Genomic DNA, 27,123 nt, shown 5'->3' with positions numbered 1-27,123 from the left:
GTGCCTCTTTCTGCCGACTCTCTTCCACCAGCTTTAGTCGCGCAGCGAGGCTGCCAAAAGCCGCAGAGCATCAAAAGGTGCAACCGAGATCCCGAGGTCCAGACATGTTGACAGCGAATGCACTCGCTAAAGTGCACACATGCTTCCCAAAGCATTTTAAACAAGCAATGGAAGTGCATGTTAACAAGCAAAGGAGGTGCGTGTGCGGCTTCATTCACCTCGAGGCACAAACTCTACTGAGTGTCGGCATCGCCTCTCTGTGCCTTCCAAAAATAAAATGCAAATATATGTGGAGTTTATAAAATAAAGTAAAGCAATGGCAAGCGTGTTAAGAAACTGGAGCCTGTCAAAGGGGAGGGGTACTGGGAATGGATAGAGGCTGGCTCTACCGCGCAGAGTTTAGCGGCCATGTTGGGAAATAGAATACCAAGAGATCCATTGCATGAGCAGCGGGAGGAGCCGGGTGGTGGGTCACATGCGTGCATGAAGGAGAACACGATTTCACATTCATCTTCTGCAAGGGAGGGTAATATTTTAATTGAAGCAGCAGCTTTCGTGATGACCTCATGCCGTAGTGAGATATGAGGAGAGAGACGCTCGCAAGGGATTCCACTCGGGAAACAGTACCTCTTTTGTTTGCTTTCCGTTAAAAACAGCAATACAGGGCAGGTGAAAATATAAATATTTGAATTTAGTGCCCAGTCTGCGCTTATCTACCACACGCACAAAAATGCCTGAAAGCGCTCTGTTCAGCCCTCACGTACCAGGACCGTGGAAGACCGCTTTCGTTTCTGTTGCCGACGCCAGTTATAAACAACACTAAACCTACAATGGGACGAAGGAGGAGAGGCCATCAGATGCTATAACAGTGTGATGGCCAAACAAAATGTTCTCTTAGTAAAACTGCGGGACGAGCTAAACACACAAAGGAGGGGCATTTAAACAAATTAACCAATAACAAGCCTGCATTTCTAAATCACATAGATAACAACCAATGGCAATTGGTGGGTGTGCAAAATGCCCACAGAAGAGATACAACAGGTCTGGCAGACAGCGCAAGCGCTGTGGAAGCTCCACCTAACAATGATGTCTAATCAAGTCGCCTCAGATGCCCTCCAGTAAATTAAACTGCCAGAAAGTTACCAAGGTAACCACTGGGCTACGCTGGTGGGAGAGGCTGCAAACATAAACGATGAAGCACACATGCCATTGGATAGTGTAGCATGCCTGCTTCGTCTTCCCACCCATCTGGTAGACTCGGATATGTCATCCCAACCCCTCCCACTTCCTTCCCAGTTATGCTACTTAGTATTCCTTTCTGTGTAAACAAAAGAATTTGCTTTTGAGTGGCAGGCTTTTCAGTATGCCGGGACAGAAAGCGCATTCAGTAACATAATATTAATACAGCGTGCATCTGAAAAATGTTGAGCTAATATCCGTTTTCCAAAATTGATAAGTTTTTGTAAAACTATTTTAAAAAAATTGTACAATGGTTTATGCACTAAACAATTACGAAGTGTTTTCTATCAGGAATGATCGTGTCGTTTTCTGCTTCTGTGGATTACGTTCTAGTCCAGACCATTTAAATTTTTCTTTGCCAACATGGCCGTCCTGTTTGACCATATAAAGGTACTTGCTGCACCCAAGCCCGTAGCGTTCTGTACTCGAGGGACAACACATGAACCAAAAGTTTCATTTATGCTCTGTATATAAAGTACTCACATACATACACCTCCGTATTTATCAAGTCTGAATTGGAACGCTTTATTGCTATACAAGGAAGGACGGCCAGCTGGTTCCAGGTAGGGCGACACCTAACAGAAAGAGGGGTGGTTACTCAGGAAAGACCCACCCCTCTGAGCATCAGGTTTGGAACCAGTTTTTTTTACCGTTTTATATAATCCGAACTAGTCCCGAAGGTTTTGGGGTACTTTACGTGAGCATGTTACTTTACACAAGGTTACTTATTTGTTTTAACACCGAAAAGACAATAGACCCAGCGCACCCCTCTTTAATAACACGCCGCTAGCGTTTATGTTTCGTACTGCTGTTTTATTTCCGCTCTTAGAATGCTTATCACGTCAGTCTGACTTTAAATGAAGGAGGTGTTGGTAGCAGAGGCGCAACTAGAGCCAAATTTCGGGGGGGGCTGAGCAAAAATTTCGGGGGGGCTGAACTTTAAGCAATAGGCAGAGTGGAGCTGCAGGGGCTCTTAGAGGGGGTGAAACAACAGCAAGGCCTCATTAACATGTAAATGGTCTTTTAAAGACCTGTGAAGTGCTCGGGTGCGGCTGCTTTTTTGCCCGGGAAGGTGTCTCAGCCCGGTTGCCACACACGACGGGGGGGGGGGGGGGCTGAAGCCCTGTGAGTCCAGTGGGTGTTGCGCGCCTGGTTGGTAGGGTGGGTCCACAACAGGTAAAAGAGGCATCCCATTGATTTTTCTCTTTAATGCCGGGAAGATTATATTACCTCGAGCCAGTTTGCCACACCCTTACAGTGCCACGGGTATGATCTGTTTGGTTTGACATTTCTGCTCAGTCATGGTGAAAAGTCTAATTTTCAAAGGGCTGTTGCGACTTTTGTACTTCATCAATCAATCAGTTGTACCAAATTTCTGTGTGTTGCTGGTGGCCACTTTCCTGTGGTCAACCTTGACAAAGACCCACAAATAAATCACTAAGTGAAGAGTGGGAAAGACAAACTCAATGGTTATGGAGTTTTACATAAAAATGCTGTTACAGCAAAGAGGTTTGCTTTAGTAACGTCTTGGTAAAAAGTCTTCTACGTTCATATAATTATGCTGCCCTTGTACATGCTTCTTGGTGCCTTAAGAGTTGAGTTCGAATGAGTTTGGTTGCAGCAGGTGAATACATTAACTTCTTGAGTAGCCTTAATAATGTCTTTATTGCCTGTGCCCAAAGAGTCCGCCTTCTGTGGTACATTTCATATGTATCCTTCAGCTAACAAGGGTAGTGAATCGGTGCATGGCAGTGCAAATCTAATGTCGCGGTATTGTAGTCCTTCTCCTTTTCAGACTTAGTCTGCAAAGTAAAACCAACAGTCTTGCAGTTTGCTACCCAGTCCTTCAGTACTGGGAGGTATCCTACCCCTGGGCTACCAATAAAGCAGAAACCCACCTATGCCCGATGATTAGTTACAATGATGAATTATTTAACATAAAGAAACAAGTTGAAATATTTACATGCACAGCTCTCTATCAATCTTGCTTCTTGCCACAATAGTAGGCATGCATTCTCAGGCTGTGTTGTGCTCCGACATGCATGTGCAACACCGTGTTTTGGTGAATCAAGGCCGGCTCCATAGTGTGCTCTTGGAGTAGGTAACGTTATTCGGCCTCTAGTTGCTTCTGAAGGTTGTGCCTCTTGTTTGACCGGTTTGTCAATCAACTTTCTTTTTTTCTGTGTTCTCCCGTTTCATTCAACCAGTGACCAGAAAATCTTCTGCATGTTTTGTTTCATGGGCTCAGCCATTCTTAATTTGAGCCGGTGGCTGCAGGGGGGCTCATGGGCACTCATTTTTGGGGACCGGCGCTTATTTTTCCTCATCAGACTTCAACTCAGAGCAAGAGAGATAAAAACACAAAAGGTGGAAAGAAGGAGTAAGAGAGAGACAGAAAAACATTGACAAAAAAACAAAGCAGGGATGGAAGACAACCTGATTGAGAGAGGTAAAGGGGAAGACAGTGTATTGTGATGGATTAAAGAAGCTTGAATAAAGACCCCACAGTCTTGGTATTCAGCACCCGACATTCAAAAGTGCCATCCACGGGATTCAGAGCACAACTTTGGACCCCAGCACTTATTCTTTTACAAATTAAGCACTGGCGAAGCAGCTAGTGGGCTGAGGCACCCTAGCACCTGCTGTAGACTAGTCGTGAAGGTGGATATGAAGCTCAGTAATCAGGTGTCCACTGCTATTTTAATGATGTATATGATAAAATCTACATGGCGCCCACCATGACTCTGAATAGTGCGGAAATAGCCTTGCAGTTGTGAGTATTCCCACTTAAGATGGCAGATGTTGAATATTTTCAGACCGTTTGCTAATTAGTCATCTGTTATGACTTTGATATTAACTCTAGTGTCTAAAAATAGGACTTTAATGCCATTAACTTTAATGCTGTGAACTGACTCATTTATGTGACCATCACCTTTTTGTCAGACATCTGTTTATTACAATTTCATCATATCCATTAGCACAAAGGGGAAGCATTTGTTATACCTTGAACTATTATGTCACCAACAAGCATAGAACATCTTCCCCCATAATAGTCTACAGCTAGTGAGAGGCATAAGGAGCAAAAGAAAACCTGCAATTTAAGAAAGAAAAAAAAAAATCCCCACCCTCCTAACTCATCATGCTCAATTAGTCTGTAACCAGACTTAGCGTTTTATGTCTCATTGTCTCCAAATATGATGCCATGTTACCCTCATCAATAAGTATCCCTCAAAAATGTTCTTTCTAATGGAACAGACCTAATCCCTCCCACCTTCGGGTGCAAAACAAATAAGAATTTGCTCAGCATAACACCGCCAACAGCATTTTCCATAGCCCTTCAAGTCTCAGGTGGGTGCCCCCATGTTACACAACAGCTTTTACATGACTAGTAGGATCGACAATCTATGATACCATTGGGAAACTGGGGACACGTCTAACCATTTTCAATTGAAGGCAGTTGTGGTTTTTGCAGCTGCCAGTTATCACATTCTCATTGACCATTCCTGTGTAGTGAGACCATCATATCCCTCTGGTCTGAGTTTTCAAGACTATTATTTCAGATTTCTGTGGTACAGGGTATCCCAACAGTTTCTGTAAAGTCTTACCAACCTCAGCCCAAATATGTATAGGCAATGTATGTTTCTTCTAAACCGATCCCATTGCCTCTCTGGGATCTGCCTACCTAATGTCCTCACTCCTCTCCCATTCCACCATATGTTGACATTTTGGGCATGGCTCTGGGCCCAGTAACAACAGGTATAAGAGCACGATTTCAAAAAATGCTCGCTGGCTGAGTGTTTTACAGAAGTGTTCAAGACCCAATGTCTTTTGTGACCATATCTCATTCTTTCCCACTTGATGAGACAGTATTTTTACATTGCAGGAATGTTTTAATCTCGCATTCTTAGAGCATATGCGGGGTAATTATCCAGCCCTGCTCCTGCCACCCAGCTATAAATTCAGTTTAAAAAAAAAAAAAAATTATTTGCTTTATTGGTTTTCGTAAACAAGAGAGACAAATACAATACATACATTTCAATCCAAAATAAAAGAAGGGGGAGGGGAAAGAAAAAGAAAAAAGAAAGGAAGATAAGAGCAAAAGGGGAAAAAACGGAAAAAAAAGTCACAGTGATCATGACTGGTCATCACCTTTCGTTGCCGGAAAAGCATTACAACAGACACTGGTAATCACATATATGAGACCTCAGTATATACTTCAGGACCTTCAACCCTAGGGTGCCCACAATTAAGTACACTCATTTCTGGCCTTCTAAATAGCTTTTATACAGGCTCCAGAAGTTTTTAGAACAGCCTCCGGAGGGAAGCAGTTCACTTTACAATTCAGTTTGCGTATTGCAGAACAGCATATCTCTGGACCGTTGAGTTAGTGTAGGTGGAGTCCCGCGCACCCAATGCATCGCTACTACTCTTTTAGCTATCAGGAGACCTATGTCAATTAGGAGCCTTATATCTTTCCGGACCCGTTTGGAAAAACCCAGTAAAGCCAGCAGTGGATCTGGTCTAATAGGTTCACCTGTGATCTCCCCTAACTTGGAAAATATGTGGACCCAAAAGTTAGCAACTAAGGGGCACACCCATGCTAAGTGTAAGAAGCCAGCCGACCTCTTCCCTGCATCTTTCACATTTATTAGTGTCACATAGGCCAAACCTATGCAACCTGACTGGGGTATGATATATTCTGTTAAGAAATTTGAATTGGATAAGACAGTGTCTAATGTTCAGGGATATGCGTTGGTTAGCCTCACAGCACTACCTCCATGTATCATCGTCTAATTGGACCTCCAAGCCCGTCTGCCTCTCCAACCTAGGCTTAACATACTGGTTCCGGCGTAGTTCCTGTGTTTTGTTGTATATGTACGATACTAGCCTGCACGGAGAGCCAGAGCGTAACATTGGTGTGAGGGGGACTGCTTCCGGTGGTTCCAGCAGTTCATCCCTCAACAGTTCCGGAAGTAAACTACGGGCTCTGTAGTAATAGTATATCATTAGGGGGGGGAACGTCTGGTTTATTTGCAGCCAGCTCTTCCCAGTCTCGCCCCTTCCCGTCTGTGAAAAAGTCCCCAATTACTGCTATATCTAGGTGATACATGGCCTGCACTACATCTGGTTCTGTAATAGTTGTAAGCCAAGCGCACCATTCAATGGGAGTGAGAGGGGAGTAAAGGATAGAGAGCATTTGACGATTGAGGAGATTACACCAGGCATGTGTTGTCGCGTTTATGGAATCCAGCGTCAGCGAACCAGACCGAGGGTTAATCCATTTCCACAGGGAGCATTGCTGGAGTAAGAGGGAATATAATAGATTTAGGCCAGTTAATTTTGAGTCCAGAAAATTCCCCAAATTTTACTCCCTCTCGTAGCACTGGGGAGAGATTGACTTCTGGATCTCGAATATACAGGAGCGTATCATTGGCATAAGATTAAATTATTAAGTTATCGTCTGGGAACCAAATCCCTATATGGCTGTAATACTCCCGTAGGGCACAAGCCAAAGGCTCCTCGACCAGCGCATAGAGGAGTGGGGATAGTGAGCAGCCTTGGTGGGTACCCCTGGAGATCTCCAGTGGGGCGGTGACAATATTGCCCACCCACACTCGGGCCAATGGCGCAGCATACAGGACTTTCACCAGGTACAAAAAAGGCTCCCTAGCCCCATACTTTCCAGCACCAACCACATAAAGTCCCATTCCACAGAGTCGAAAGCTTTTTCTGCGTCTAAAAAGATCACGGCTGCTTTGATATCAGGCGTAGTGTGTTGAATAGAGCCAAACACTGTACGTAGATTATGTGTTAATGTGCGCCCAGGGAGGAAACCTACCTTTTCTGGGCCAACTAATGATGGAATGAGGGGGGCCAAACCATTTGCTAGAATCTTAGCGAAAATGTTAGTGTCTACGTTTAGAAGTAAAAGGGGCCGATAGGAAGCGCAATCAAGTGGCGATTTACCCAGCTTAGGGATGGTGACCAGCAGGGCTTCCCGCATCGTGGGTGGCATAGAACCGCATTCGCCCATTTCCTCAAATGAGGAAATCAAATGAGGGGTAAGTTGGTCTCGAAACGCCTTGTAGAAGGCCACCGTAAGCCCGTCACAGCTCAGCGCGCCATTGGACCACATTGTTGTAAGTGCTTCATGGATTTCCCAGGCCTCCAGAGGCCTCATCAGGTACTCTCTGTGAATGTCTAACAGCCAGGGCAGTTTAATGTAGTCCAAATAGGACCGCATGTTAGTATCCGTGCCGAGGGACTTGGAGCGATATAACGTAGAATAAGAATCCCTGAATCGCTCAGCTATTGCATTAGGATCACTGGTCCTCTCGCCTGATTCTAGGCTGATCTCTATGGGGCTCGCACTATCACGCCTCCTTCTAATTCTTGCCGCCAACGCAGCGCCGGGGCGTTCCCCTTACCCATATGTTCTTGCTATCGCATATTTCCCCATTAGCTTTACTTCCCCATCGGCCTCTTCGTGATACTCCTCTAACGTAGTTTTAAGTTCATCCATAGTCTGAACGTTGCCTCTCTCTAGAGCGTCACACTCTAAGTCCGCAAGCTTTTGTTCCAATCGGGCTAGACGCCCTCTGTTAGCTCTCAACACCCCGAGTGCTTAGATATAGCGTTTCCGCGGATGTAAACTTTGAAAGCTTCCCAGATAGTGGTAAACTGCGGGACTGAGCCGGCGTTAGTAGGGAAGCAAAAACATCTATGGCCTCTAACATATCTTCTCTAAAGGCTTCGTCCAGCAATGCATAAGGGGGAATCTCCAAGTGAATGGAGGTGGACGCTTCGCAGGACACTCCAGATCAAGCAGTGTTGGTGAGTGGTCAGAATACGAACGAGGAAATAACTCACAACTCCTTATAGAGTGTCTCAGTAAACCTGCCCGGAACCAGTGGTCTATCCTGGTGTGGAGATAATGTGGAGCGGAGTAATGTGTAAACCCCCCGGCATCGCCCGACTGAGAGCGCCAAACATCAATCAACCCCAGTTCGGTTATAGTAGCTATTATCAATATAGCAGCTAATGACTGACGCCTGACAGGCACCCCTGAGCAGTCAATGTCTGGGTGCAGCACGCAATTAAAGTCCCCTCCCCAGATTTGCGGCGAAGGTGGTAAGTGGTGTGCTAAGTCCAGGAGATTTTGGAAGAACGGTGGCAATCATAATTGGGGCCGTAAACATTAATTAGGAGCTATTCCTTACCTTTCCCCTTTCATTTAGATATTGTATATCTGCCTTCGGTATCTGTGTGTACTTCTTCTTCTAGGCAGAAACCAGCTTTAGGGTTAACCCACGTGAGTACCCCCCTGGCATGTGAGGTGAAACCAGCAGCATGAAATGCACCATATATTCTTCTGCGGGCGAGCGCTAGGCTATCAGTTGGGAGGTGAGTTTCTTGTATTAACGCAATGTCTATTTTATGCCTAGCTAGGTACACCGTCACTTTTCTGGTTTTACGCTGGTCATTTAGACCTCTAATATTCCAAGTCAGCATTTTTACCCTATCACCTATATACTGCAGAGGAACACAAATACTCAGCAAGGACTCGTAGGAATCCCAAGGAATCCCATAGTGTAGTGGCCTACATCTAAGGTAATAGCACAAGTTATTCTCAATGCAAAGTTCAGGTACAAACCTCTCACTGTGACCAAATGAAGACACACAAACCAAAACAATTCCCAAAACAGAGGACCCCACCACCACCCATGTCATGCAATCCCTAACTTAGCACATACAGCGTCCCCCCACCCCTACCCCTTAAGTAAATAAGGCAACAGGCCAGAAAGGGGCTGAAGACTTGGTTATTTACGGTTTAGGCACCCCGCTTTCAGTGAGTCAGAGTGTAGTGCCAGGACACCCATGGGTAGAAGTGCGCTTTATAAGCTTTGCTAACATAACATGTAGTGTGTAACACGCAGGGGCAGATGTTACCTGAGCACTACTAGTGGCTATTGACAGTAAGTCACGCCATCTGAACATATATGGCACATCCCAAGTTACCTGGACAATCAATAATCATTGAACACAGTGAGGAAGCATGGAGCCACATAATTCCAATAGTTCGAGCAATCCGTGAAAATGTAGGGACAAAAAAGAAACATTTATAATAATAAGAAGAACAGTGGTATGTTATCAAGCCAATGGAATGGCATGCAGCGATACTTGCAAGAGTTTGAGTTCCTTCGCGCTGCCACCTCGGACTTCATGCAGTCTATGACTGAACGCGGCCAGCATTCGTCGTTCCTTGCAAGGCGCAACCAGCCGAACATCCACTGTCCGAGTCCAGCAAGTCAAGAGCCGGGATCCCCCAGCACGTCACGGTTGGGTCACTCCTGCTCGTCCAGGCTGCACCCGCTGCCCCGCCAGTCGCCTCATCGTGTCGTTCCGTCTCCACATCTCGGTCCATCTTCTCTGAAAAATCCTCCAAGGCTTTTTGCAGCGCTTTAGAGTCCAAGAAGATCCGGGCCTTGTCATTTAAGGTGACTTTGAGCCTGGCAAAGCATTGCATACTCGATGTTTTGGTCACAAAGCCGCCTTTTAAGAGTATTAAATTGGCATATAGCCTCCTGGACCTTCATAGTAAAGTCAGGGTAAAGGGAGATCGCACAACCCTCATAACGTAGCTCCCCCAGTTCCCTGGCACGCCGTAGAGCAGCGTCGCGGTCTCTATAGTTTAACTATTTCGCTATCAGCGGATGTGGAGGAGCCCACGGAGGCGGGGGAGTGCCAAGCGACCGATGGGCCCGCTCAACAACAAAGATATCGGAGAAGATCTCCCGGCCCAGCAAGGAAATTAGGAACTGTTCAGCATTACCTGTCGAGGTATACTCCAGCAGGCCTGTAATGTGGACGTTACTCCTTCAGGACCTAGCCTCCAAATCTTCCGCTTTGTCTTGGAGTGTCGAGAGCACTTTAGCCATTTTTTTGGATAGCATGTTTTCCGAATGCGCTTGTTTCAACTCAGTTACTCTGAGTTCCGCATGTTTGTCGAGACGCTCCGACATTCCATCCATGCAGAAGACAAGTGAGTCAATCTTGCAATCAATCATTAGTAGGCTTTTTCGCAAACATCTGTTTCACATCGCTAGGCTCTTCGTCCAGAGCATCCGCCTGATTGTCCGACAAGCGGGCGGACACCGTCTCCCTGGCTCTGGGTTTCTTTGGATCAAAGAGCAGCTTTGTTTGGGTCTTACCGACTTTGCCCATGGTCTCACCGATTGGGGTGCAGAACCTCGCCAGATCAACGCCTGAGTCTCATGTCTCCGGTCCCCACTTGCAGGAGTGTATCTGGTCACCCGAGGGGGAAACTCCACAGCTCTATGTCATGAATCGGGCGTCAAGCGCCTGCCTCGCCTACATCTCCCAGAAACAACGGCGAGAGAGGGGAGGAGCCGAGTGTATAAATACACGCTGACGCACAACAGACGTTGTGCGTAATTCTGAAATTGTCGAATCTGCGTTCCAGATTCTGTTCCTGGAGGTTTAGAGAAGAACCACGAGTTATACGGCATTTAGATTGGAGAGGAGGACGCCGTGTTTGGGTTTCGAGCGACGGTGTGGAACCGAGGGGTTTCCGTACCATAGGACGCGAGCCTGCGCTGACGAGGTGGCAGAGTTGATCTTTGGGATTCCCGGATCCGGTGTGAGCGGCGGAGCTGCCGGCTCAGGGAATACGAATACGAGTCGCCGTGGAGGAAAACCCGATCTCCCACGTAACCCCGCAAGTATCCACAGCCGTTGCTATTGTGACTAACCTTTGTTCATGATTGCCCTGGAGAGCGCAGGACCGCGTTCATTCCCGATAGGGCGTAGACTGTAGCTACGTATCGTAGTACTTTGCTTTTGTTTCTTCTTTGTTCGGAGAGAGGGGAACATGGAGGGCATGTCAATTATCTCTTTGGGGCTAATCGAGGTGATTCACACGTGACTATATCTTAGTGTTTCTGATAAAACATTGTTGCTCAAGCGGTGCCCGCCTGGGGGCCCCCATTGTGGATTGGTTACATACGGTGAGGAAACCGTAAAGACCAACATTACTCCTAAATATCCACAAAACAACTGTTGCTTTTCAGACATTGCTCACGATATACTACAAGGCATATCTCCTTGTGGATCTATGTTATTTAGGTCTGTGAAGTAGGCATCCCGTCTGGGTTCCTCCAACAGTCTGAGAGATATAGATCTCAGACAGGTATCTGTGATGAAAATGGTCATATAGAGATTCTTTCTAGAATAACACAAAGGGCGAGTGTGTGTACTTAAAAAACATTCCGGAGTTGAGAATGGGCTCGTGTATGAAAGGATTGGAAGCGCCAGCATCAGTGCCCTGTTGATCATAGTGAGAATTCATGAGTGTAGCCTTTCTGAAGTGTATGGTATATTGTTGTATTTTGTATTAACTTTCTTTACAGGTTCTACTCCCCGCTGTTCCCATCCTTCCCTTCCCTCGCTTGATTGCTCCAGTCTTCCGTGCCTTTCGTGCAGGAAGTTGGGGACGTCGAGAGGTGGACCCCCTATAGCATCACTCGAATCCTGAGGAGTTCCGGTCCTGGGTGGACAGCATCGTAACAGAATTACGCACCCAAGTATTGAGACTCCTCCCGGTTCGGGGGGTTGTATAGGGACGCAGTATGGAAGAGGTTTTGATAGCCCTTACCGCGGTTCAGAGGGAGTTAGCGGCCTCTAGGGCCGAAACAGCTGAGTTGAGAGACAAGGTGGATAGAATGTCAAAGAACCCTTTCGAGGTGGGAACGGGTATGCATCCCATTCATGTCACGGTACCCCCTCCCATTCCGTTAGCCAACCCCGATAGGTATACTGGTGACCCCCATAAAATACAGGTGTTTTTGACGCAGATATTAATGCACTTTTCCTGTAGGCCTTCGTCGTTTCCAACTAACCATTCTAGGGTGGCATTTGCAATCTCCTACTTGGCTGGTGATGCAGCCAATTGGGCGGTGCCCTTAGTACGCCATAATGACCCGGTTCTATCTGATTGGGAGGACTTCAGGACGGCATTAGAAGGGGTTTTTGATAGAAGAACAACCACTTTCAGTGCGGATAGAGAGCTCCTGGAGTTAAAGCAAGGCAAAACCGAATTGGTCACTTATTTGACCACTTTCAACCGCTTGGTAGCGGAAGCTGCATGGCCGGAAGAGAAGAGGATGTCTCTTTTCTATCAGGGATTAAGCAATGACTTGAAAGATGTCGTAGCCCGAATAGATCCTCAGCCTCGCACTTGCGAAGCCCTGATTAGTCTAGCGTTACGGCTGGACGGGAGGATCACGGACCGGGGAGGCGACAGGTTTCGGGGAGAGAGAGGCAGAAGGGAGGCCTCTGGTACTGAGGTCAGCCCCGAACCAATGGAGGTAGGGGCAGTGCGAGCTTCACTGACAAAGACGGAAAGAGAAAGCAGAAGAACACAAGGTTTGTGTATGTACTGCGGAAAGAAGGGGCACTATGTTCGTGAATGTCCGGCTCGGCCAAAAAGACCTGGGGGGAATTACAGAAATCGAAAGGCCATAGCCTCAGTGGCAGGGGCGGACGGTCCCTTAAGGGGTGTGGAAGCCTCAGATGAGGCTGAGAATCCTAAATGGAAGATTCCGTCGCTGGCCACACAGAAATTGAGCGAAACGGAGAAACATATAGAGTTGAGTATGTTGTTAGAGATAGGTTGCCACACTTATCAAATCACCGCGATGTTGGATTCAGGGGCCACTGGTAACTTTATCCATCGAGGCGTGGTTGAACGGTTATCAATAGGGAAAGTAGCCAGGGAGATACCTGAAGAAGTGTTGGCGGTGGATGGGAAACCCCTCACCTCAGGTCTCCTTCTAGAACAAACCGAGACGTTACGGTTAACGTGTAAAGCCGGGGAGAGGCGACACATGGAATCTTTGGTACTAAATATTATCGAGGCTCCGCAGTATGAGGTAATTTTAGGGATGCCATGGTTCAGCCTTCACAATCCCACCATAGATTGGAGAAGAAGAACAGTCCAGTTTCTTGAGGAGGACTGCCAGGAGCATTTGAGGTTAGGAGGGAGTTCGGGAGCGACTGTTTTGGCCAACACTTTTGTAGCCGCCACTGCTGCAGAAAAGGACGTGCGTCTACCAAAGGAGTATTTGCTATTTGCGGATGTATTTAGCAAAACCAAGGCCGAGTCGCTTCCCCCGCACCGAACGTATGACTGTCAGATCGATCTGGTGGAAGGTGCTACGATACCTACGTGTAGGGTCTACGCGCTCTCCGAACCTGAGACTCAGCACCTAAGAGAGTACTTAGATCATTTCTTAGACATAGGATTCATTCGCCCCTCCCGTTCGCCGGCGGCCTCTCCTTTGTTTTTTATTGCGAAGGCCAACGGGGATCTAAGAGCCTGCTGTGACTATAGGATGCTAAACAAGAATACAGTCCGTAACAGGTATCCGTTGCCACTTATTCCCGTCCTACTGGACCAAGTACGAGAGGCGACGATTTATACTAGGTTGGACCTAAGAGGGGCGTACCATCTGGTACGTATACGCAAAGGGGATGAGTGGAAGACGGCATTTAAAACGCGCTACGGCCTCTTTGAGTATCTGGTAATGCCGTTCGGGTTGTGCAACGCCCCGGCGGCATTCCAGTACTTTCTGAACGACGTCTTAAAGGACTATGTGGACAGAACAGTAGTCGTCTATATAGACGACATTCTGATTTATTCTGAGTCAGAAAGCAGTCACCAAGAACACGTATTGCAGGTATTGAGGGCGTTGCGAAAGCATTGTTTATACTGCAAGTTAAGCAAGTGCGAGTTCGGTGTGAATGAAGTGGAATTTTTGGGAGTGATACTCCGTCCGGAAGGAATGAGTATGTCTGAGAGAAAGGTACAGGCGGTACAGGATTGGCCGGTTCCCCGTAATGTGAAGGAAGTACAGTGCTTCCTAGGGTTTTCCAATTACTATCGGAGATTCATACAAGGCTTCTCACAAAGGGCCATACCGATCACCCGTCTGCTCAGGAAAGGCATGACATTCAATTGGACGGCGGAAGCTAATCAGGCGTTCGAGTTTCTGAAGAAAGCTTTTACATCCGCACCGTTGTTGAGACACCCGAAACTAGATGCTCCTTTCATTGTCGAAGCTGATGCTTCTAACGAAGCGATAGGGGCCATCCTTTCACAAAGGGACAAAGACACAGGACAGCTCCATCCCGTGGCATACCTCTCCAGGAAGTTACTACCGGCGGAGAGAAATTATAATATCGCAGAAAAGGAGCTCCTTTCCATAAAAAAGGCTTTCCAGGAATGGCGTCCGTATCTATGGGGGGCCAGATTTCCTATCACGGTGTACTCCGATCATCGGAATTTGCAGTTTCTGCGAACAGCTAGACGCCTGTCCCCCAGACAGATGAGGTGGATGCTTTTCTTTGAAGAGTATAATTTCCTCATCACCTTCCGTCCCGGGGCAGACAACCGGAAAGCTGACTCTTTGTCTAGAGTGCTGACCACCGATGGAAAGGTAGAGATAACAGAAGAAGCTATTATACCTCCGTCCAAGGTGCTCTGTGCCATACGCGCGGAAGAATATTTGGACTGCATCCGGGACCACAAGAGTCCGGAAGCATGGAGCGGTTGGGCGGCAAAAGACCCGGAACGCAAGATCCAGAGAGGATTACCAGTCCAAGATCATAGGCTATTTGTTCCTACCCCAGCCCTCAGGAGAAGGGCATTCGACTGGTGTCACGCAGCTACTTTAGCAGGCCATCCGGGTATACAAAAAACCACTCTGTTACTGCAAAGGTATTTTTATTGGAAAACCCTGGTTCCGGATGTACAGAAGTGGGTTGCGAAATGTGAGGACTGCGCCCGGGGAAAGACTGACACGTCCGCCCGAAAGGGCAAATTGGTACCCTTGCCAACACCCCAGGCACCGTGGCAAAACATCAGCCTCGACTTCATCACGGGACTCCCTGTGGATCAAGGGTATTCAGCCATCCTGGTTGTCATAGATAGCCTCACCAAGATGGGCCACTTCATCCCTTGCAAAACACTGCCTACGGCTGGTCAAACCGCCCTCTTGTTGTTACAAAACGTGGTAAGATTACACGGTATTCCACAGGTTATCGTATCGGATAGGGGCCCGCAATTCATTGCACGTTTCTGGAAAGGGTGGTGTAGAGCTCTGCACATTGAGTCAGCGGTGTCTTCCAGTTTCCATCCACAGACAGATGGACAAACCGAAAGGTTAAACCAGACTTTAAAGAAGTACCTGAGATGCTACGCTGAACAAGCACAGGAGTCATGGGTCTCTTTGTTGTGGATGGCGGAGTTGGCGTACAACAATGCTTCCCATAGCTCTATCGGGGTCTCTCCCTTTGCAGCTAACTTTGGGTACGACGCTAGGATTTTGCCGTTGAGCCTGCCAGGAAGAGTAAACAATCAGCCTTCCGTTCAGGCCCACGTGAGAGAACTGCGTATTGGACATTCGCGAGTGAGGAAACTGTTGAAAAAGGCCAAGATCAAGTATAAAGGCTGGGCTGATAAACGGAGGGTGGAAGGCCCACAGTATAAGAAAGGAGACCGGGTGTGGTTGTCCACTAAGAACTTCCGCTTTAAGCTACGAAGCGTGTTCCACCCGCGATACATTGGGCCCTACCGAGTGATCAAACAGATCAATCCCGTGGCCTACAAATTGCGGCTTCCGAGCTCCCTGAGAATCCACCCGGTGTTCCATTGCAGCCTCTTGAAGCCGGCAATAGGAGGGTTGAGGAAACCCCCTCCAGCCGTGATCACGGAGGGCGACCGGGAATACGAGGTGAGGAGTGTGGTGGATTCCAAGTATAGGGGAGGGAATCTATGGTTCTTGATCTCCTGGAAAGGGTACACGGCCGAGGAGGACTCGTGGGTTCCCAGCACCCAGGTGCACGCGCCGGCTAGAGTAAAGGCTTTTTATCGCAAGTTTCCTGACAAGCCTGGTTCTAGGAGGCGCCTGGACGGGGACGTACTGTCATGAATCGGGCGTCAAGCGCCTGCCTCGCCTACATCTCCCAGAAACAACGGCGAGAGAGGGGAGGAGCCGAGTGTATAAATACACGCTGACGCACAACAGACGTTGTGCGTAATTCTGAAATTGTCGAATCTGCGTTCCAGATTCTGTTCCTGGAGGTTTAGAGAAGAACCACGAGTTATACGGCATTTAGATTGGAGAGGAGGACGCCGTGTTTGGGTTTCGAGCGACGGTGTGGAACCGAGGGGTTTCCGTACCATAGGACGCGAGCCTGCGCTGACGAGGTGGCAGAGTTGATCTTTGGGATTCCCGGATCCGGTGTGAGCGGCGGAGCTGCCGGCTCAGGGAATACGAATACGAGTCGCCGTGGAGGAAAACCCGATCTCCCACGTAACCCCGCAAGTATCCACAGCCGTTGCTATTGTGACTAACCTTTGTTCATGATTGCCCTGGAGAGCGCAGGACCGCGTTCATTCCCGATAGGGCGTAGACTGTAGCTACGTATCGTAGTACTTTGCTTTTGTTTCTTCTTTGTTCGGAGAGAGGGGAACATGGAGGGCATGTCAATTATCTCTTTGGGGCTAATCGAGGTGATTCACACGTGACTATATCTTAGTGTTTCTGATAAAACATTGTTGCTCAAGCGGTGCCCGCCTGGGGGCCCCCATTGTGGATTGGTTACATACGGTGAGGAAACCGTAAAGACCAACATTACTCCTAAATATCCACAAAACAACTGTTGCTTTTCAGACATTGCTCACGATATACTACAAGGCATATCTCCTTGTGGATCTATGTTATTTAGGTCTGTGAAGTAGGCATCCCGTCTGGGTTCCTCCAACAGTCTGAGAGATATAGATCTCAGACAGGTATCTGTGATGAAAATGGTCATATAGAGATTCTTTCTAGAATAACACAAAGGGCGAGTGTGTGTACTTAAAAAACATTCCGGAGTTGAGAATGGGCTCGTGTATGAAAGGATTGGAAGCGCCAGCATCAGTGCCCTGTTGATCATAGTGAGAATTCATGAGTGTAGCCTTTCTGAAGTGTATGGTATATTGTTGTATTTTGTATTAACTTTCTTTACAGGTTCTACTCCCCGCTGTTCCCATCCTTCCCTTCCCTCGCTTGATTGCTCCAGTCTTCCGTGCCTTTCGTGCAGGAAGTTGGGGACGTCGAGAGGTGGACCCCCTATAGCATCACTCGAATCCTGAGGAGTTCCGGTCCTGGGTGGACAGCATCGTAACACTCTATGAATTCTAGCCCAGTATCTTGCCTGGAGTACCCGCGGTGTCTCCGGTATGGTCTCCAGCCCGAGGCCAGGGCAGAGAGCGTTCTCCAGTCATAAGGGATTGGCAGCGTAGTACCAGCCCCGCGGTAGCACAATGCATGGTCAGTTTAAGTGGCAGCCTCTCGTAGGCCTGTTGGGGTCAAAGCGATTCCCACCTATAGCTAGAAAGCCCTTATTATTCCAAGTCAATAGTCAAGATGCAGGAGGCGGTGCAGGGCTGTGGTCATCCCAATCACGTCACCCTTCTGGAATGGCTATAGGGACAAAGTCCCTGCAAACACCAGCACACCCTCTGGGGATCACTCTCTTGCTTTCAGTCTGCAGTGATGCAGCCAAACTCACCCACCTCTGTGGTGGGCCGCAAGGCCCCTCGTTGTTGCGGGCTAACCGCCCATAGGCTGTTTCCCAGCTGACCCTCAGCTGATCTGGTATGGATCCAGCATAGGGGGCGCGTCTCGAGAGACTGCCACTAGCAGCGGGATTGTCGTGGTGCCTCCTTTCGTAAAGAGGCAGTGAATTATTGCCGCTGGGAGGGTCCTCAGCCGAGTTGTCAAGCTGCCCCAGATCAGACCACACTGTTGCGGGTTATCCGCCCGCAGGGCCCAGGGTCATCCAGCTTCAAGCCCGTCCAGCAGTGCCCGAGCTCAGTGGATGTGCTGCGAAATGCAGCCGCCGGGTGCGGGGACACAGCAGAAGTCCTCAGTAGCGGGTCGCACCCTGCTAGCAGGCAGCCAGTTATTGTGGCAGAGAGAGAAGCACCTGGGAACATTGTCCGCCGCAAGCAGGGGCCACGATAAACTGAAGGAGTCTATCAAACACGCAGGGGGCTACACGCAGGAGCATGCCCCCTCACACGAGCTCTGCCCGCAGCTGCAGTGTATAAGTGCGGCCCAGTCGATGGCGCTGCGTGAAGGGCCCAGCAGGAACCGCTCCCCACCTCACCTCGCTGGAGAAGCCAGAACAGCGCACCAGGCTGTGCCGGGGGCCCGTGACCTCACAGGCTCCTCTGCCGTCAGCTACCACTCGCGGGTGACCCCCTGGCCTGAGGGGGACACCAAGAAGTGCAGACACCAGCCGCAGGACCTCCAAAGCACGATGCGGGGTCTCAGTACAGGATCCTCCGAGCACGTCCACCAGGCAGAGTCCCCAGCCAGCAACAGAAGTCCCTCACGGGCGTTGTGCAGCCTGATCGCAGGAGGTGAAGGCTGCAGCTGCAATCTCTCCTCCCAGTGCAGCTTACGGATGCGACGGTGGCAGCAGGGCATGGCCCCCAACTTCCTCTGCACGTATCACTCGTTCAACAGGTAAACGTAGGTGGGGATGTGAGGATAGTTATCGTGTAGTGTAGATGTCTCGTGGAGCTCGTCTTTCACGCGGCCATCATGTGCTGCGGCAAGCTCCACCCCTGTAAATTCAGGGTTGAAGTGAATCAGGGTGTTTTGGTAAGGAAATGTAGTAACTACTAAACGCCAGTTTGTTTAAAATCTTAAGGGTCGTATGAATTGAAGATCTTCATTGTGTGTAAAGCAGTCTACTTTCCTTATCTAGCCACAATGGTTTTCATAAGGGTCGTCTGACTAGTGCATGTCTGATTGACTCTAGACCACTCTGCGGCCACTTGCAATTGGGCTGCTGTGTAGTATTGGAGACATCCTGCAGAGCCATACCACTCCTCTCCCTCGGTTGATACAAAAGACTCTTAGATATGTGTGGCCTAGCTTTGCCCCACAAGAAGTTCAGTATTGATTGCTGTATTTGTATTAAAAAATCAGTTTCCTATCGTAAATGGGCAGGGTCTCAAGCACATAAAGAAACCTCGATAACATAGTCACTTTATCTGCATTTATCTACCTGACCAGGATATAAACCACCCAGAGCACAATTCCAGTTTGTGGTTTCTATCGTGAAATCAGGAAACGTGTCTTACGCCCTGTCCTATTATCGATTAATTTTATAATGTACCCGGAAGCCTATAAGCTTTTATGTAGCCTTGAGACTGATTACATCTGTCATGCTGCTTCTTTTTTATAAGTGGTTCTATAAATGTAAGGAATACTTTTACCCTGTACGATTAATTGGCGTATGAATATGACTAGTTATGCTGCTATATATTGTGCTTATTCTCGTTGTCTGATCTTTCAATATTGTAGTGTATTTAATACTTTAAATCCTCTGGATTTTTATGTGTTTTTAAAGAGTGTTTTTTATGATATAATGAAATTGTCGATAGAAGTATTTAATTATTTGTTCTTTGATGATTATATAATCAAATAAATCTGATTTTGAGATTGACCATCCATCTGTTATCATCATATTTAAGTATATTTCTGTGACTTAAAAATATTGCCTGTCAAACTCCAAGGATGCGGACCTTCCGGAGAAGCAGTCTTTAGCCTTTGTTTTTCTCTCCCTGTTTGTACTTACGATTGTGATTTCATGTACTGAAGGCATGCCTCAAAGAACAGGTGGGTGAAAAGTGAGAAGGACAAGGGGAGCTGTAGAAGTGGACCTCAGCTAGTCCTACCAGTGCAAGGGGTTCGCCCTTCTCTGCACAGAGTCCTCAGACCAATAGGAAGAAGTTGGCACAGAAACTGGAATAGAAAAAACAAAGTTTAATAAACCTCATGAGGTGGAACTACATTCAAACAGCACCCTTCGGTATTGAGTGAAGTAGCACACTGAACAGAAAGAGCATGGTCCTTTTATACCCACACAGGGGCTGAAAAAAGGCGGTACAAGTATACATGAGAAGAGTTATGCACATAGATGGTCATACAGAAATGCACAGTCAACAGTAAAGGAGGAGCTAGCAGTTGCTGACTCTGGTAGAAACAACCTGACAGCTACAGACTAAAAACAGATGCATGGACAGTTAGACTCTTCTGCGCATGTGCAGAGTAGCAGAGTCTAAGTATAGCCAGTCCTTTAAACAGAGCACAAGGGTAAACAACAGTGAAGAAGGAAACAGCTCTTGGTGAGCACATGGCAGACAAAATGGCTGTCAGAAATACAAATGGATTCCACAAAATGGACAAGATAGCCTCTAAATACGAGATGGATTCCGCTAATGCTAATCCAATCGCAGCCAATTTACTACAGACGACCCTTTTAGCATTAGCTGAAGACATCTGTTCCTCTGGGGTAATCTAAATATGCATCCCGTACATCTATTAGCATTATTTTGGCCACTTCTTTATTCAACATTTGTTGGGCCTTTGCCTCTGCAATATTCCTTTTGACAGGTATACAGACAGAAATGCAAATGGAGCAAAGCATTGGACCACATTGGATACACAGCATGTAAAAAGTATCGAAATAATTATACACAGGATAGTTAGTAACTTCCAGCCCCAAGCAGAAACGAGAGTCAAAAACCATCCAGCCAGAGTCCAAGTACCAGTCTCTGGATGAATTTCTGCAGCAATCTTATGCAGCTTTGATATTGCGTCATATACTGAAGGCGAGTGATCCGGTATGAATACACAACAGCTGCTACCGATGATGCGACATGCACCACCTCGATCAGCCAGAACCACATCTAGAACCATTCGGTTCTGGAGAGCTACAATCCTTGCAATTTGCAGCTCCTCCGTAATGTTCCCGAGTGCCATAGCTGTCTGATTGGTAACCGCTTCCACAACTCTAGTTAATCGTCTTACTTTCCTACTGTTTAATGCAGCACCCACAAAGGAGAACAAACCTAAATTAAAATCGACATATTGTTGCAGAGTGGTATCAGTTTGGTCTACTTCGTCAGTACTTATTGTCCTCTTGTATCTGTTTCTAGAGATATCGTTAAATAATTTAAGGTCCCGGTGGTAGGATGCAGGTGCCAGAAACACAGGGGGCAATAGAAAGGACACATAGCACACGCCTGACCACCCAGCAGGTAGTTGATAATATCTGTGGCTACCACAGATAAAATAAGTATTGTGTGAGGCTATGAAAGTGCTATTGTTTATACCTTCAATAGACAGAATTACAGTACATTTGCTTTTCCCCACTGGAATTCTTCCAATACTGCTTACACATAAATCTGCTTTAGCTCTGGTAACAGAAATCACAAATTGTTTATTACTGGTAAAAGTTCTCATATTTGTGAAGATATATGGCGTTGAAATATTGTCCGGTTGATACTCTTCCCATTCCCATTTGGTCCCTTTGGCTTGGGGATAACCATCTTTATCTTGATAGCATACTTTATTGAGGCGAAAAAGAAGCCCGCCTACTGTGCGTCTTCCAGATGCAAACAAAAGCGCATACCAAGCTTGACAAGAACCATTATGAGAAAAGGGAAGAGGAATAAAAGGTGTTCCTCCTTTCTTTTGATGTGCAGGTATCATCCCACACACCCAACAGTTGGTAGTATTTGTGGCATTATGAGTATGATGCAACATCTGGATAAAGGTATTATTTAAGTAGGATTGTCGATGCTTCTGCTCATGGTAGGGAAGCGTAAAATAGTGGTGTTCAACTGATACTGGAGTAGTAGCGATCAAAAGTTCTCGAGCAGGAGCCACTTTCTCAACGAACCAGGTTATTACTGCTACAGCCACCATAGCAGCAACAAACCCTATAGCACAAATGATCCTTCTCTTAGCAACAGTTGATCTCATTGCGGACATGATCAGCTTATTGTTGAAAACAATCGTTGGAGCTCTTATCCCTGGGCAGCCGTTGATTTCTTCACCGAGGGTCAAGACGGGTGTTGCTACACTATACAGAACTGATCCCCCCCCCCCCCCTTGCCACATCGGCATTCCGTTTCACTAACCCAGGGAGGTTGCTCAACCAGTCTATTTCGACGATGCAGGCTCTTTCCGTTGTCTCAGGTGGTATCGGGATACTCCAGGAATTGTGTGGTCCGGGAAGACTTCCTCAGGTTCGTCAGGTGATATGGCATGGCCTTTCTCTATATCCAGGATGTCCCGATGGTCGATCAAAGCAACAGGATCCACCAAGGTAGACGGCACTTTCTTGCAGTGGGTAGAGTGCACCCAGTTCCTCCTGTTCGTCACTCGAACCGCAGTTCTTGTTGAAAGGAGCACCTGCTCCGGGCCGCGCCACCTCGGTTCCAAGCTGCTCGACCTCTGGAACGATCGGATCATCACCTGGTCTCCAGGCCGAAGTCCATGGCCTTCACCTGCAGACATATCAGGAAGAGCTTCTCGAACCTGTTGATGAATAGAGACCAAACTGTCAGTCAATTGTGATAGGTACACAAAAATATTTTACTCCAACTGACCATGTCGTGGTCTTTAATATTCCCTACAGATGGATTTATTCGATGAGCTGGGGAACTTATAACTTCACCCCTAGGTGAGCAAGGAAGCAATTCCTTTTAGTTTTTATTACCCTCACACACCCTAGTGGTGTCATGCTTCATCATCGGGTCACCCCGACGCCTAAAAGTCGGGGTGGGCTCAACCACAGTGTTGGGAGCGCTTTGAAGAAGTTGCAGACCAGGGAGGCTATAAGATAAAAAACCTCAGGCAGATCCCCGGTTTCCCTTTATTCTTGGGTCTGTCTGGGTTGATTAAAAATAATATGAGTAGGGTTATGTATAGGAATATTATGGTCCTATGACCCTAGTGCCAACATGTTTCAGTCCACCGTGGCCTTAAAGGTCCAGGACTTTCTTCAGGGCAAATGAAACCACCCTGGGATACAGAAGGGGGAGTTCCCTATTCTGTTTTATTAATGGACAAGGGTAGAGTAGCTACTCCTTGTATAAAAGACGGATAAAATAATCTGTCTTGCGTTATGAATCCATCTGTAAGAAAAAACACAAAGAAACACATATCCAACTTATACAAATCGGTTTTCATCAAGGTATTTCCATAGTGACGTGTTTCAATTTTGTGTTTGTAATCAAGAGCCACACCTATAAGTGCCTAGTGGTCAAAAGGCATAATAGTGTGCAGCTGTATCCAAGTCTGTGTCACTCACAATTAGTGGCTCTGTACAGTTAATTGGCGTGTCTGATATATTGTGCGGTGGCGATTATGCTCGCATTCTATCTAGAACCAGTCCGTGACCGTGGATGCTATCAATGTAAAACAGACTCTCATAAAATAATCCCATACATACCTCAATCACACCTTATCTGTGGTAAACCACAGTACTTAAAAACATGCGTGACTCTTAACATCTATGGGTAACAGTGCAAGTAACATTCATTCCTGCATCCTTGCTTACCCGCGTTTCGAACGGAATTCGTTTCTCAGGGGATGGAAGGGCTAATGGAGTAGCTCTGTAGTCACACCCTAACGTTAGCCCCAGGGAAAATATAAAGCGAAAGGTTGTCACACGCTTGTGAGGTTTAGGGCACTAAAGTCATTGATGCTAACTTTTTTTTCTCCTTATTTCGATAAGGGTCCCAATATTAAAGAGATTCATCCTAGTATCCCAGACTTACTTCGTCAAGAGTCCTGCTCCGCTTCGCCACCTATTAGGACCCGATCCCCGGCGTTTCGCGCCATGTTACGGGTCTGGGAAGGTTTATACTTCCGTGTTGTTGTAGCTATTGACGGGATAGGTCCGCGTCAGCACGTGATCGGGGTAGTTCCCCGCACAGGATTGGTCAGACGTGACCTCTAACCCAGTTAGGAAGCCAATGGGTAGCAGGGGCTGGTCAGAGGAACGGTAAATCGCTCGCTAATGGAACCGTGGTTCCGATTGTACACATATGCAGATGTCTACATAAACACTCGTAAATTATGCACTTAAATTCCTAAAACGAGTACATGTTTTATTATATTACTAAATAGATCGAGACATTGTTTTGGATGTATTGTCTCTGCGCATGCGCAGGCTGGTGTCCCGATCAGTTTCATCGTCTGCTGGGAGATCTAAAGCATCGATCGTCTCCCGGGGCTCATATGATATCCGTGATAATCTTTTGACATCACTTACTCATAATTCTCGGACCAGTCATAAATAGAATATAAGAGAGAGTGTATATTCACTGATGGATAATAGTGTCTCAAGGGTAATGCGTCACTTTAGTGTACATGCTGCATTTATAGGATGGTTGACTATTTTAAAGTCTAAGGTAATTAGTGTCTCACATTATGTGGTAACTACGGACACCAATAGGGAGATGGTAGTTTGTAGAGGGTTCCCCACAGATTTCAGGTGGACACTTAGAATTATTCCCGTGCTCATCGAGATTAATGTGCTCCATCTATTTATTCAATTGGTTCCAAGGGATACCATCATTAAGACCCGTCTCGTGGGTCTTTAGGCGATACACCCATCGTTGTTCACGTTCTAGAAGTTTTTGCTGCAAGTTATTCCCCAACGTGGTAACCTTTTCTAATACTGTCCACTTCAGCTCTGTGTCCTTATGTTTTTTCTCTTGGTAATGGGCCGTAAGCCTTGTGGCTGTGACTGATCTGCGTATAGTGCTTCTGTGTTCGCTAATGCGGACTTTGATCATACGACTCGTCATACCAATATACATAAGTCCGCAGGGGCATTTTATCATGTAGACCACAGACTCGGAGTTACAATTGGTGTGTGATCTCTGCTCCCATGGAAAATTAAGTCCCAATTCCAAAGTTTTGGTGTGTTCAGTGAAGGGGCAGGCTACACATGACCCACACGGATAGTGTCCCATCACTGGTGGTAATCCCCATAGTGTCTGTTGATTAGTTTGTTTAGGGATGAAGGAGTTAGTGTGTACCAGTGCATTTCTCAAATTAGAATTTTTTCTAAATGAGAACATGGGTTTTTCAAAGGATAGCCTGTTTGATGTCAATATTGACCATTTCTTATTTATTATTTTTTTCAGGTCATTGGATGATGAGTTATATGTTGTTACACATATAAGTTGGTCTGATTGTTCCTTAGTGTGTGTCTCTAACAGTGCTTCCCTTGGTGTGTTGCGTGCTCTTTTGTTAGCCCTTTGTATGATTTTGTTAGGGTACATCTTCTGTTGTAATTTTTCACTCAGAATGGTTGCCTCTTTTTTGTATGTTTGAAGGTTGGAACAGTTCCTACGAATCCTCAAGAATTGGCCTACTGGTAAATTCTCTCTTAAGGATCGTGGGTGGGCACTATCAAATCTCAATAGACTGTTCCTGTCCGTTGGCTTTGTATATAGCGAACTTTCCAGTGTGCCATCTTTAGCTGTGAATGTAACATCTAAGAACGAGATACTTTCTTTGTTTACATTCATAGTGAAGTGGAGGTGTGGGTTTAGGGAATTAATCCACATCTTGAAGTTCTCAAGACTGGTTAGATCACCTCTCCAGATCATGAGGACATCATCGATGTACCTATACCATTTACAGATATGTATGCTGTATGGATTTTGAGTCCAGATGTGAAGGTCCTCAAAATAACTAACGTACAGGCATGCCAAACTAGGGGCGAATGTGCTCCCCATCGATGTCCCATGTATTTGTAAGTATAGTTGATCTTCAAAGGTGAAAAAATTCTCTGTCAATGCCAAGTGTATGAGGGTGATCACCCAGTCAATGGGTGCTGCCCATCCCCAATCTTCCTTCCTGAGTATCTCTTGGATCACTCTGATGCTTTCCGCCTGAGGTATGTTTGTGTATAACGCTTCTACGTCTAAACATACCAACAGATTAACGGCTGGATCGTATTCAACCTGCGTCAAGAGATTAAAGAGGTGTTTGGTATCTTGAACATATGATTTAATCTTCTTGACCAAGGGACGTAAGAACCAGTCAGTATATTTTGACAGAGGTTCCAGAATGGAACCTATCCCTGAGACGATAGGTCTCCCCGGGGGAGGGTTCTTCCCTTTGTGTATTTTAGGGGTGGTATAGAACAAGGGAATTCTGGGGTTCTCCTGGTTCAGAAATTCATGTTCTTTCTTCGTAATCCATTCTTTTGTTAGGGCATCAGTTGTTAGTGTCATGATAGTTGTTTTTATCCGTTGTGTGGGATCCCGGTTGATTTTTTTGTAGTATTTCGTATCAGCCAGTAGATTCAGACATGCTGTTCTGTAAGCATTTGTACTTTGTATTACGGTAGCCCCGCCCTTATCCGCTGGTTTGATGATAATGTCCGTTCTTGATTGTAGGGTGGTTAGAGCTGCACGTTCTTTTTTGCTCAGATTGTTAAATCCGTTTCTTTTGGGTTGAAGTAGTTCAACTTCTTTGCTGACTGCTTCCTCAAAGGATAATACTTCCGGAGGCATCGTGTTGGTAGGGGGGAAAAAAGAAGATTTTGGTCTCAACCCCGTGTAATTGTTGTCTTCAGCTGGTCTTTCTTTGTCTTGAAAGAAAGTTTTCAATCGTATTTTTCGAAAGAATTCCCCTAACTCGCATCGCAGACGGAATTTGTCCAGATAAGTAGTGGGAACGAATCCAAGGCCTTTATTCAGAATCGTTTGCTCGTCTGTGGTGAGGATGACATCCGTGAGGTTTACAATTAATCCCTCGTGTTGCTTGTACTCGGCTGTTGTTCCCTGCTGTTGCTCCTGGTATTGACTGAGCTCCGTTCTTCTTCCCACTGGATTCGTTTTCCCCTTCTTCCTCGTCTCCCTCTTCTTCCGCCCTGACCTAAAAAATGTTGGTTGAAGTCCGGCTGGTAGTATGGTCCTGTTGGGAA

The 27,123-nt window shown here is 46.7% G+C and overlaps 1 protein-coding gene across 2 annotated transcripts in view; it reads left to right on the top strand.

The window, feature by feature from the left end:
• The first annotated feature begins 1,652 nt into the window (after window positions 1-1,652).
• Window positions 1,653-27,123, top strand: part of PIR (pirin) — a 515,558-nt gene continuing 490,087 nt past the window's right edge. Inside the window, exon 1 of one of the 2 annotated variants that reach the window (XM_085622324.1) lies at window positions 1,653-1,802. The gene's annotated coding sequence lies outside the window, so the exon portion shown is untranslated. Of the gene's footprint in view, window positions 1,868-27,123 lie in introns of both variants that reach the window. The other variant, XM_085622325.1, reaches the window with a different exon arrangement.

This window comes from Triturus cristatus, chromosome 8, assembly GCF_964204655.1.
Source record: "Triturus cristatus chromosome 8, aTriCri1.1, whole genome shotgun sequence".
Classification (NCBI taxonomy): Eukaryota; Metazoa; Chordata; class Amphibia; order Caudata; family Salamandridae; genus Triturus; species Triturus cristatus.
Note: the sequence above shows the minus strand (reverse complement) of the source record. Positions and strands in the feature narration are given on the sequence as shown.